At 46.2% G+C, this 10238-nt stretch overlaps 1 pseudogene; it reads left to right on the forward strand.

The window, feature by feature from the left end:
* Window positions 1–8213: 8213 nt before the first annotated feature.
* Window positions 8214–8385, forward strand: LOC126518441 (U2 spliceosomal RNA; annotated as a pseudogene).
* The last annotated feature ends 1853 nt before the right edge of the window (window positions 8386–10238 follow it).

A 10238-nucleotide genomic window follows, 5' to 3' on the forward strand; every position in this document is an offset into this window, starting at 1 on the left:
TGTGTAAGGACACATAAAATAGTGGAGCAATATTAAGAAATGATGTGCGTGTGTTAAATGATATGGAGAAGGAAGTGCGAGTCGAGGGTAAGCATGTACAGGTGATAATCTCGGTGAGTTTACGAGGAAGAAATGGCTTAACGGTTATTACTTTAGTGATAACTGTTAACCTTTAAGAGCAACAGAATGAGCACTTAGGAAAGGAAAACAGTAGAGCGAGGCCCATGATTAGACGAAGTGATAAGACTGCAAAGTTCGTAGGCATACGCAGAATTTGGGTGACTTGCGGAAGGGATAGGCGAGATCCGTGAACAGTCCTTCGTCCTGCAGTCAAATTGAGCTGGTTGTCTTGGTGTGGCCGCGAATGCTGACCGGCCGGTTGTGGAAAAGCCAATAAAAATGTAAGCATATTTGTAGGTGCATTTCTTTTGGATTGGCTGACGCATTTGGTTTCTTCTGTAAATATATGTTTACACTCGCGGACAACTTTCTGTGGCAGTGAAGGGAAAACTACGGGGGCGGAGCTTCTGCACCTGTGTTACCGCGCTAAATAGTCGGCCATCGTTCGACGATGCTTTTGGTTGCTCGGAACAGGCGCTGAATCGACGCAGCTTCCACGTACGACGGTTTCGCGCTTGCTCAGACGCGGAAGGGAAAAAGCTGCAAAATAAGTAAACGCTTACATTCAGTGGTGCGTTTTGTCCTATTTAACTGCTTCGAATGCAGTGTTTATGTTTTCTCGTCCCGAGCTTAAACTAACGTGGATAAAAACATGGGACTCTCTTTAGAAGCGCTCTCTCTTGAACGCGAGTTGCCTCCGTAGCTTTCCCTTCATTGGCATAGAAAGTTGTCCGCGGGTTTAGATGCGCATCATCTGTATGCAGCGTTGCAACTATTTTTTACCCTTTTGGTAATAACCCCCTGGAGGGGGTTGCCGGAATATTTTAAGTAGGGAACAACGGCTGGTGGGGCCATAACTTCAACTTACTGTTGCTTATCTAATTCATTTATTGAAAACCGAGAAAAGAGGCTCAGTAAGGCTACGTTCACGGGCGCCTATGGTATTTATTATGGGCACGTGCTACAGTTCGTGTAATTAAAGGTCCTGCAGAAGTGGAAGCTGTCGAAGGACTAACACCCATCTTTTTTTGAAATCGCAGCTCAGCTACACGGATTCGACAATGAAGGAGGTAAAGGCGTCGGAGAAGGCAAGTAGGAGCCGCAGGTTCAACAGTGACTTGTGTACAGATCTCGGTGTAAACGTTGGTTTAGTGTAGTGCCCGCAGCCGTGTACTTGCAGTTGACACTCACAATTTTTGCGTGTTATGAAATTATTTCTTCTGCGCACCGTTATACTTAGGTATCCTTCATCTGCTCTGAAAGCACACCGCGTGGACCACGCCAAAATGCACTAGTTACCTTACTCCTCCCGACATTTCCTGTCTGGCTGGGATGACTTCACCACAGAGAAGCTACTGTGACGATAGTGTAAAGTGAGATGAAGTGTCTTTTTCTTCTTAGTCCTACGAATAAATAAATAAATAAATAAATACAATCGAGTCGACAGTGATGGCTGGCAGAAGGGATCAATTTATTCCTTAAAGCTGTAATTGCTTTTTTTATATTGTAGTGCCTGGAAACAGTTCTATGTTAGCTTGCTGCAAAACTGGGCCCGCAGATCCAAGTGATTTAGTTCATGAGGGATGTAGCTGCATCCATCATTATCCACAATATAAATTTGATTGTTTCTTGCGCAAGATAAATCATAAATAAGCTTATGATAAATAAGCCAATGACACCAGCGAACCAGTATCTCGATCTTTGATCTAAATGTTTATTACACATCCACCGAAGTGCATTTTCTCAGAAGCCCGTTGACTTAAGTAAGGCTTCGTTAGGAAAAGGAAGAAAAAGGTAGCTTAGCTTTCTCAGACGAAAAAAAAAAATAGTAATGCACATTTTGCGAGGCCAGTACATATTGCAGTCCGGTGTCTCGCGAACTAAAATAATATTTTGTCTTGAAATGCCGACTCGTTAGCCATGCACAGCACCTTGTCCGACGAAATATACAAAGCATTCAAAAAAGACTAGGAAGCACTTTTCGCTCATTGAAACACACCTGCGAACCTGTAACATCACGCGGCATGCGTGTGGTGAATCCTTGAGTGCGACGCCAGCTGGCCGCACTTGGAATATTTACTTCACCGGCGTTGTTAGTTGTCCGGCGATGATTCAATGTTCTCGAAAAAAAAAAAAAAACTAGTGTCTTAGACTACTTTCACAAAAGCTAAGGCAATTTTCTCACGACGCCTCATGCTTGAAACATAGTTCTTGACACGTGGAAGGCGTGCTCAGGTGCGCCACTTTTATTCGTTCGTTGTACGTGTGTGATTAGAGTGTTCAAAACTGGTATGAACGAAGTAATGCGAGTTTTAGGGACGTATGCAGAAGGAGTGGGAGGGATTGGAGCACACCGGCCTCTGTCAGTTCTCTAGAATGATGCATAGAACAGAGCCGGCCACCACCACAACTGTAGAGGTAGTACAAATTGCGACATAAGTCGATGTCACATCATGCTGCCATGTGCAGAGTGATTCCGCAACACTCGGTCAGCGAAGTCCCACAGGAGGGTCCGCAAACCGAGCTTCACATTAAAGTGACGTCACAAACCTCTACCCTGACAGAAACAGGCGCTATGAATGACGGTAAAGAGTGCTGTAGGAAACATCTGCAAGAGTAGGACCTAAGTTGAGCCAGCCAAATAATTTTGATGTGTTTGCTTGAGCATGAAACTGCCATCGCTTAATACTTCTAGTCAGCTTAAACACTTGTTATAGGTGATTTTCGTGCTAATAATACTGCAATGCTTCATAATCTGCAAATGCAGTTTGAGATGCCGAAAGGCAGAGCCGAATGAAATGAAACGTTTGCCTGTGCTTTGCACTGTGTAACAAGGTAACCTGAAGAACAGTGAGTGACCAGTAATTGGAAACGTGTCTGGCTTTGAAAACAAACAAACAAATTGTCTTAGTTTTCTCTCTGCTTAAATTTGACTGCGCAGAAGGACAGGACGAGAGCATGGCAGTCATAAGAAAGGCCTTCGAAGAGAGCTCCATGGACCAACGTAAGCTCACACCTGTGCAACTTAGTGGATGGCACGCAGTGGACATTTGTGTATAGCCGACGAAGTCGGTGGCTAGCTACAGTGTAAAGGCGACGGTAACGCGTAAATCCTAGCATTCTTTGAGATTTTCATGAGAAAATAAATGTGCAAATACCACGAACTGTGGGAATCGACCTCATGAGAAGCATTTTGCAGGTACCTAAATATCTAGCATTTTTTTCGTCTTCCGCAAAGCAACACCAGGTGAACCAACGTTTTCGTGTAAATCGAGTAGTTGTGTGCGGTGGGTCGAGAGCGTACGTGCCCGTAACGACAGCAGCACGGTGACCACCACGTTGAAGACGATCGTATGGCGGCAATGGCATTATTTCTCCACCGGTTGTTCGACGCGAGCTTGCAACATGTCAGTCGTTGGTTTCTACAAAGGTAGTGGATGAGCTTAAGCGAGGGAAAACGCATATACTGACGTCATCAACGACCACGTGTTGTGCAGTCGTGACGACGGCATTTGTACTGTGGTGAAGAAATCTTAAAGTATTATTAACTTGGGTGGTCACGAAGCTGGTGCAGCAGCGCACAATTTCTACGTAGCGTGCCTCGAGGAAAGTACTGAGGAAAGTGGGACGGTCCCGGAGATGGTGCACTGTGACACGGCGCCTCAGAGCGCGCGAGCTGTCACAAGAAAAGAACACGAGGAAGTGGCACGGGGCGCAGGCGTCGAGTGTTTCAAAAAGCTGGCTGACTTTGGAACGGGAGAAATACGTATTCGTATTGCATTCCAGTATGCGATGACAAGCAGACAATAATAAAAAAAAAGCAATCGTGGCCGAATGATTAAAGCACCGAGCTGCTGTGCTCGACGGCAGATGTTTGATTCTACCGTCATTGACACAATATTTTCTTTTTGGTAATGCGAGACAGGAACCTACCTAGCTACCCACTTGCCTACCTGTCGCAAAGTGCCAAGAATGAGGCAAAGTATGCATCGCATTAAAAGTTGGAAGGCGATTGAACCTCTTGTTGAATCCAACGACAGACAATGCGTTCCTGGACGAACAGGGGGCTTGATTGGGGTGTATGATTCATATAATTTATTTAGTGCCACGCGGAAGCGACAAAGTTGGATCGACCTCAACTGAGGTTGAATCGCCGTCGAGCTCTGAATCCCAAATTGTCTTCCTCGTCGCAAACATTATAAACATTGTCATCATCGTCATCATTTTTGTCATTCAGCGCGGCTCTCAGAATAAATTCTTAGATTTATATTCGTCATCATCACTATCATCAGACATCATTATCAGTTCTGTCACATATTTATGTCGCACAATATTCAGGATCGGCCCACGAAAGCCGCAAGAACAGACGTTAGAAACAGGTATATGTCATACGGAAAAGTGGAGTTAACTCGCCAAGTTAAGTCATTGTCTTAGAAATCAGACTGTAATCTTCTGCCGTTTGCGTTAGCCATGCCTATTCTGGCTTAATTGAATACTTGTTCTCCTTGTATACCTGCGGAATTCCGCGCTCGAGTACGTAAGCGTCTGCATGCTTATATTCTCACATTGGATCCAGGTACACACGAATTCGCTTGTTCGAAAACGCGGACTACAGAATTTACAGTGACCACGTGTTAGTGTTTTCAACGTTTTACTCAACCTCATTGTAAACTTGTGCGATTCTCTTTCTAGAAGATGCACCGATGAAGCCCTCGGGCAAGTACACGTCGTAATGCGACGCCTTTTCCTTACTATTTTGCTGAATTTTGGTTATTGCTTTGTATCTTCCCATGTAAAAAAAATTGCAAAATGGTGATAAGACTTCTTTTGCTCGTAGATGGCATTGCTGTAGCACTGCCATAGAGTTTCCTATTAAAATTATTAGAATAAATGCTGGCGCCGCGATGGTTCAGATGTCACGGGGAATAACAAGTACAGTGCATGGATTTGTCCAGTCGTCGTGGTTGCGGCTACAGATGCTCTTGTGGCGTTGTAACTGTGTAAATTTTCAAAAAATCGAATAATTCGATGCGCACGAAGGCGATAGGCCTCTGACTACACGAAAAAAAAAAAAGAGTGTTTGCAAATTGTTGCAATTTCAACGCAATATGTTGCGAGTCATTAACTCAGTAGAATCACGAATTCGTTGGAAGCCAACAAAGCGGACGAAGCGAAGCAAAATCCACGTACTAACAATTCTTTCCATGCCGGCTTCTTCGTGGTAGTTGCGGCTCCCGTAGACACTAGCGCCACTTTTCGCTCCAGAAATCTTGGAAAATATGGCATATGGCTATGTAACGTCATCAAGTTTGGACATTGCAAACAGACACACGCAACGGGTAGAAACCGCGATGACAATCGTATCTGCAAAGTATCAGTCTTATGGCGACTAAACAGCAGAAATTTCAGACATAAATCCTTGCGGAGCCTGGCAGCCTTGGTTACAACCAGAGAGTCAAGGTCACATGCAAGAATGCATCTACGTAAACGCGCTGTTTGCAGCATCACCGTTTTCGGCACGTGACTACGATGAATCGTTCAATGGAGAACGCGCAATATCGTCACAGGGAACGTGCCGCGCCGCAGGAAGAGGTAGAATAAAAAGAAGAAAGTAATGAATAAAACGTTCCCTGCCATTCCACTCTAAGAAGGTGGATAACCAGCGAGGCTGTGTATGTGGGCCCCTTGGTGGCGAACTGTCCATCGCCGTGCGTCAAACGCCGTATGCACATAAATGGAAGGCGAGGCGCGACTAGTCGCTCCTTCACGACGTTGAGCCTCGCGAGATGATGAAGCACTAGGGGTTATGCATACTCATGTATTGTTGCAAAACGCGGCACGACACCTTTTACTAATTAACGAATCCAGGCACGTAGAGCAGACACGGACCTCGCCACACTCCGAGAGCACGCATTGCTTCACTGTAGCCAAGGCGATCGTGCGTTGGTCGACGTCCCGCAGTGCAGTAATGGCTGTGAGGTCACTCGAAAACCACGAGCGGTCACACGCAACCCAGGCCATGCAAAATTGGTTCCCCACAAACTCCCTCTGAAAGCTGGCCGTTACTCCGGTGAGACGTTGTAAGTCTGCAGGATCGGGGCCGCATGGACGGTTCGCATTTCTTTCCTCCTCGCGGTCCTGGCTGGCTGCACGCTTACGGGACTACCACTACGGGAGAGCAGAAGCAAAGGAAAGGAGGTACGCGAGCGTTTGGAACGCCGACGAAAAGAGCAGGCCGACAAAGACCGCAGCCATGGCCTCGTTGTTGAGTATCTGCTTCCGCTGCTGGGGACCGTGGGTTCAAAACCACGCTGCCGCCGGGTACCCACTAATTATTCAAATGGGCACAGATGACCTCCGGCCTGACACTCGGCCTTCTTCAGGGGTGAATCGCCCGGGAAAAGGAGCGCGCGCCATGCAAATCCCGCCGAACCCTGTGGGCACAAGCAAACCCTGACACCAGGAGGAGCGATGACTCTGCACCATGAAAGAGGCCCAAGTGGAAAAGGAGCTGGTGCTGACAAATTTCAACTGGAAGAAAGCGGAAGTGAAAATTCCTAAGCGCACAGCCACGGGGTTAGACGAGGTTCCCGTGATTCTAATTAATGAACTAGGACCAAAAAGTAAGGAAGCATTGGCGAAAGCAGTGGAAACTTTAAAAGATAGACAAATACCAGACAGTTGGCGACAAAGTAGACTGAATTTAATTTATAAAGGTAAGGGGGAGAAAGATAGAATACACTCGTATAGACCGTTGACCATTACATCGGTAATATACAGGGTAGCAATGCAGGCAATCGAATTAAAGCTTGAAGCATGGGCAGAGAATAATGGCATTTTGGGAGAACTTCAGGATCAGTTCAGAATAGGTAGGCGTTTAGATGATAACTTATTTGTTCTTATTCAGTGTATTGAAATACCAAAAGTAGAAAGCAGACCGTTATATGTGGCCTTTTTAGACATTACTGGAGCCTATGACAACGTAGACCGCAACATTTTGTGGGATATTCTGGAATGGGAAGGCTTGGGTCACGATTGTCTACAGCTTTTGAGTGAGATTTACATAGAAAATACCGTTTGCGTTGAATGGGAAGGGATGAGGAGCGAGGAGAAAGTTCATATCAACAAGGGACTAAGGCAGGGGTGCCCTTTATCCCCGCTGCTGTTTATGATGTACATAGTGAGGATGGAGAGGGCGCTAGAAGGAAGTAACATCTGGTTTAATCTCTCATGCAAACAGGCAGGTACAGTAGTAGAGGAGCAGCTCCCAGGTTTATTTTGTGCGCACCACATTGTGTTGCTAGCTAACAAGCAAAGTGATTTGCAACGTCTGGCTAATATCTGTGTACAGGAAAGCAACAATTTATAGTTTGAAATTTAGTGTTAGAAAATCAGGTGTTATGGTATTCAATGAAAACACTGAACAGACAGTGGCGATACAGGGCCAGGAAATACCTCGGGTAACAGAATACAACCGTCTTGGTATATGGATGAACGAAGGCAATCAATATATGGAAACACTGGAAAAAACAATAACAGTGAAGGGGAAGAGAAATGCAGCCATAATGAAGCACAGAGCGCTATGGGGATACAACAGGTACGAGGTCCTCCGAGGTATGTGGAAAGGTGTACTGGTTCCAGGACTTACTTTTGGAAATGCGGTTGTTTGCTTTAAATCAGGGGTACAATCAGGACTCGTCGGGAACCAAAGATCAGTGGGTTGGGCGCTCACGGGAAGACTACTAATGAAGCTGTGCAGGGTGATATGGGCAGAATAATCCATCCATCCATCCATCCATCCATCCATCCATCCATCCATCCATCCATCCATCCATCCATCCATCCATCCATCCATCCATCCATCCATTCCATTTCATCCCGTCCGTCCGTCCGTCCGTCCGTCCGTCCGTCCGTCCGTCCGTCCGTCCGTCCGTCCGTCCATCCATCCATCCATCCATCCATCCATCCATCCATCCATCCATCCATCCATCCATCCATCCATCCATCCATCCATCCATGCGCTCCAACGACGGCACAAACCACTCCCAGTGTAAAGACCTGCAAGCTCAACGAACGAATGAAAGAACGTAGACATGGCCGACGCGTGTCAAAGCGCAATATCTGTTCTTATCAGCTTAATATCTGATGCCGGTTGTATTTGGACCGCAGATATTAAAGCTATTTTGCAAGTTGGCTTAAAGCCTGCTTTACCTCCGCCTCAGGATGGCTCGGTATTGCATTCTCTACGTGTTCGGCCCACGTATGGAGCTAAATTCTCGATCTACACCGCTCGATAGATGCACACATTTTTTGTCCAGAACCTAGTCATATACAGCTTCACTGTTAAAAAGCAGAACACCTGACGTAAACGTACGGCGGCCGCATTTCGATGGGGGCGAAATGCGAAAACACCCGTGTACTTAGATTTAGGTGCACGTTGAAGAACCCCAGGTGGTCGAAATTTCCGGAGTCCTCCACTACGGCGTGCCTCATAATCAGAAAGTGGTTTTGGCACGTAAAACTCCATAACTTAAGCTGACGTAAACGTGACGCGGCCCCTCGGCTCCGGTATTGGATAAGGTGTCGCTTGCGGACGTTAGTCGGGACTGAAAGAGTGTCAACGTTGGCATTGAAACTCACCTCCTGACAGCACATAAATGTGCCCGTAAATTTCTCGTATCTCATCTAATAATGAACCAATCTGCAAAAGTTTTCCCGAAAATCGCTCCTCGAACGGGGCCATATAATGTTCAATGTGTAATCAAACTTTGCGGTGGCACCTGGTGACGACGGGCCCCTTTACAGCCCTTTTTGGTGTCCCTTATAGACCACCAATCTTCTACACAATTAAAGTGACCTACTAATTTTCCTTTCTTTGTTTTTGTTTTTTTTTTGCGATGCGGCATATGCAGCGTCGTCCAGCGTCAACTTACTGTGCCGGTTCTCCGTGCGGTACCGCCTGGGCATCTACCCGTACGGCGTGTGTACGCATTTCATCTATGCCAGCGTACCCAACAGAGCAAGGCTAGATGACGAGGATGTGCTCTACAGCTACGACAAGGGTAAAACACTCGAGAAACGCGCGTTATTTTTTTCCCCTCGCTGCACCAATTCTAAGGAAACAGTGACAGCTTTAGATATAGGATGATTTTAAAAGTACATCCTTGTATAACTAAGAGTGACGAGCAAACAGTTCGATTTGTCCTTCACGTTGCACTTAATTATTTGCTTGAACGCGTGGCGCACATGCAGCTAACACTAGTGAAACTGCGTCGCGCATATCTCTCACGGATTGGTGATCTTGAATTGTTTGAAGTTGTTGGTACTTTCTCTTTCTATTGTATGCAGCTTATGTGCCTAAAATTAAATTCGGAAATACTGTCTTTTGGTATAAAATTTGCTAGAGAGGACTCTGGCACTGCGATAGTTGAGCCAGGATGGGAAGGATTCTCAATACATAGATCCTTGACGTTGATTATATTGCGCTTTATCGTGGTAAATTTTCAAGCACTGATAGCTTTATAAACGCAGCAAGGCAAGTATTCTGGGCACGCATGCTTGCAAATTGCGAGACTGATATCGCACAATGTGGTTGAAGATGACCAATTTAGAAAACGACATAGAGACGTTTAAAGCCACTTGGACAAAGTTTGGGCAGAGCCTTGTACTGCCCGCTACTGTCGCCGAGGGGTACTATGCTTGGGCGCTACCCCAGACATCATCGAATTCCGCCATACTGTCGACTTCGCCATCTTGTCAGCTCTGATTGGCCCGGAGGTCTGCTACGGCCTCACTGATTGCCTCGAAACGTCGCCATTACCGTATTCGACGATATGGCGGGATTCGACGACGTCCAGAGTACTTTTCTGACTGAACCGCCACACTTAATTGAAGCTCCCGTAGACGCTGGCGCCAGAGTTTACGGTTTATGAATGACTGCGGTTGTTAAAACCCACAACTCTGTGTAAGCCGCACGATGCAGTCGGAGGGAAAAATAACTAGCAACAAGGTGGCGAGATGCGCTAGTTGGTCGATGTTCATTGCGAGTAACTTGTTTAAGGCGCCAAATTGGACACACGCAGAAAGCGTTAAGAAACCACTCTATCCTGTCGTCTTTC

This window comes from Dermacentor andersoni, chromosome 11 (assembly GCF_023375885.2).
Source record: "Dermacentor andersoni chromosome 11, qqDerAnde1_hic_scaffold, whole genome shotgun sequence".
Lineage (NCBI taxonomy): Eukaryota > Metazoa > Arthropoda > Arachnida > Ixodida > Ixodidae > Dermacentor > Dermacentor andersoni.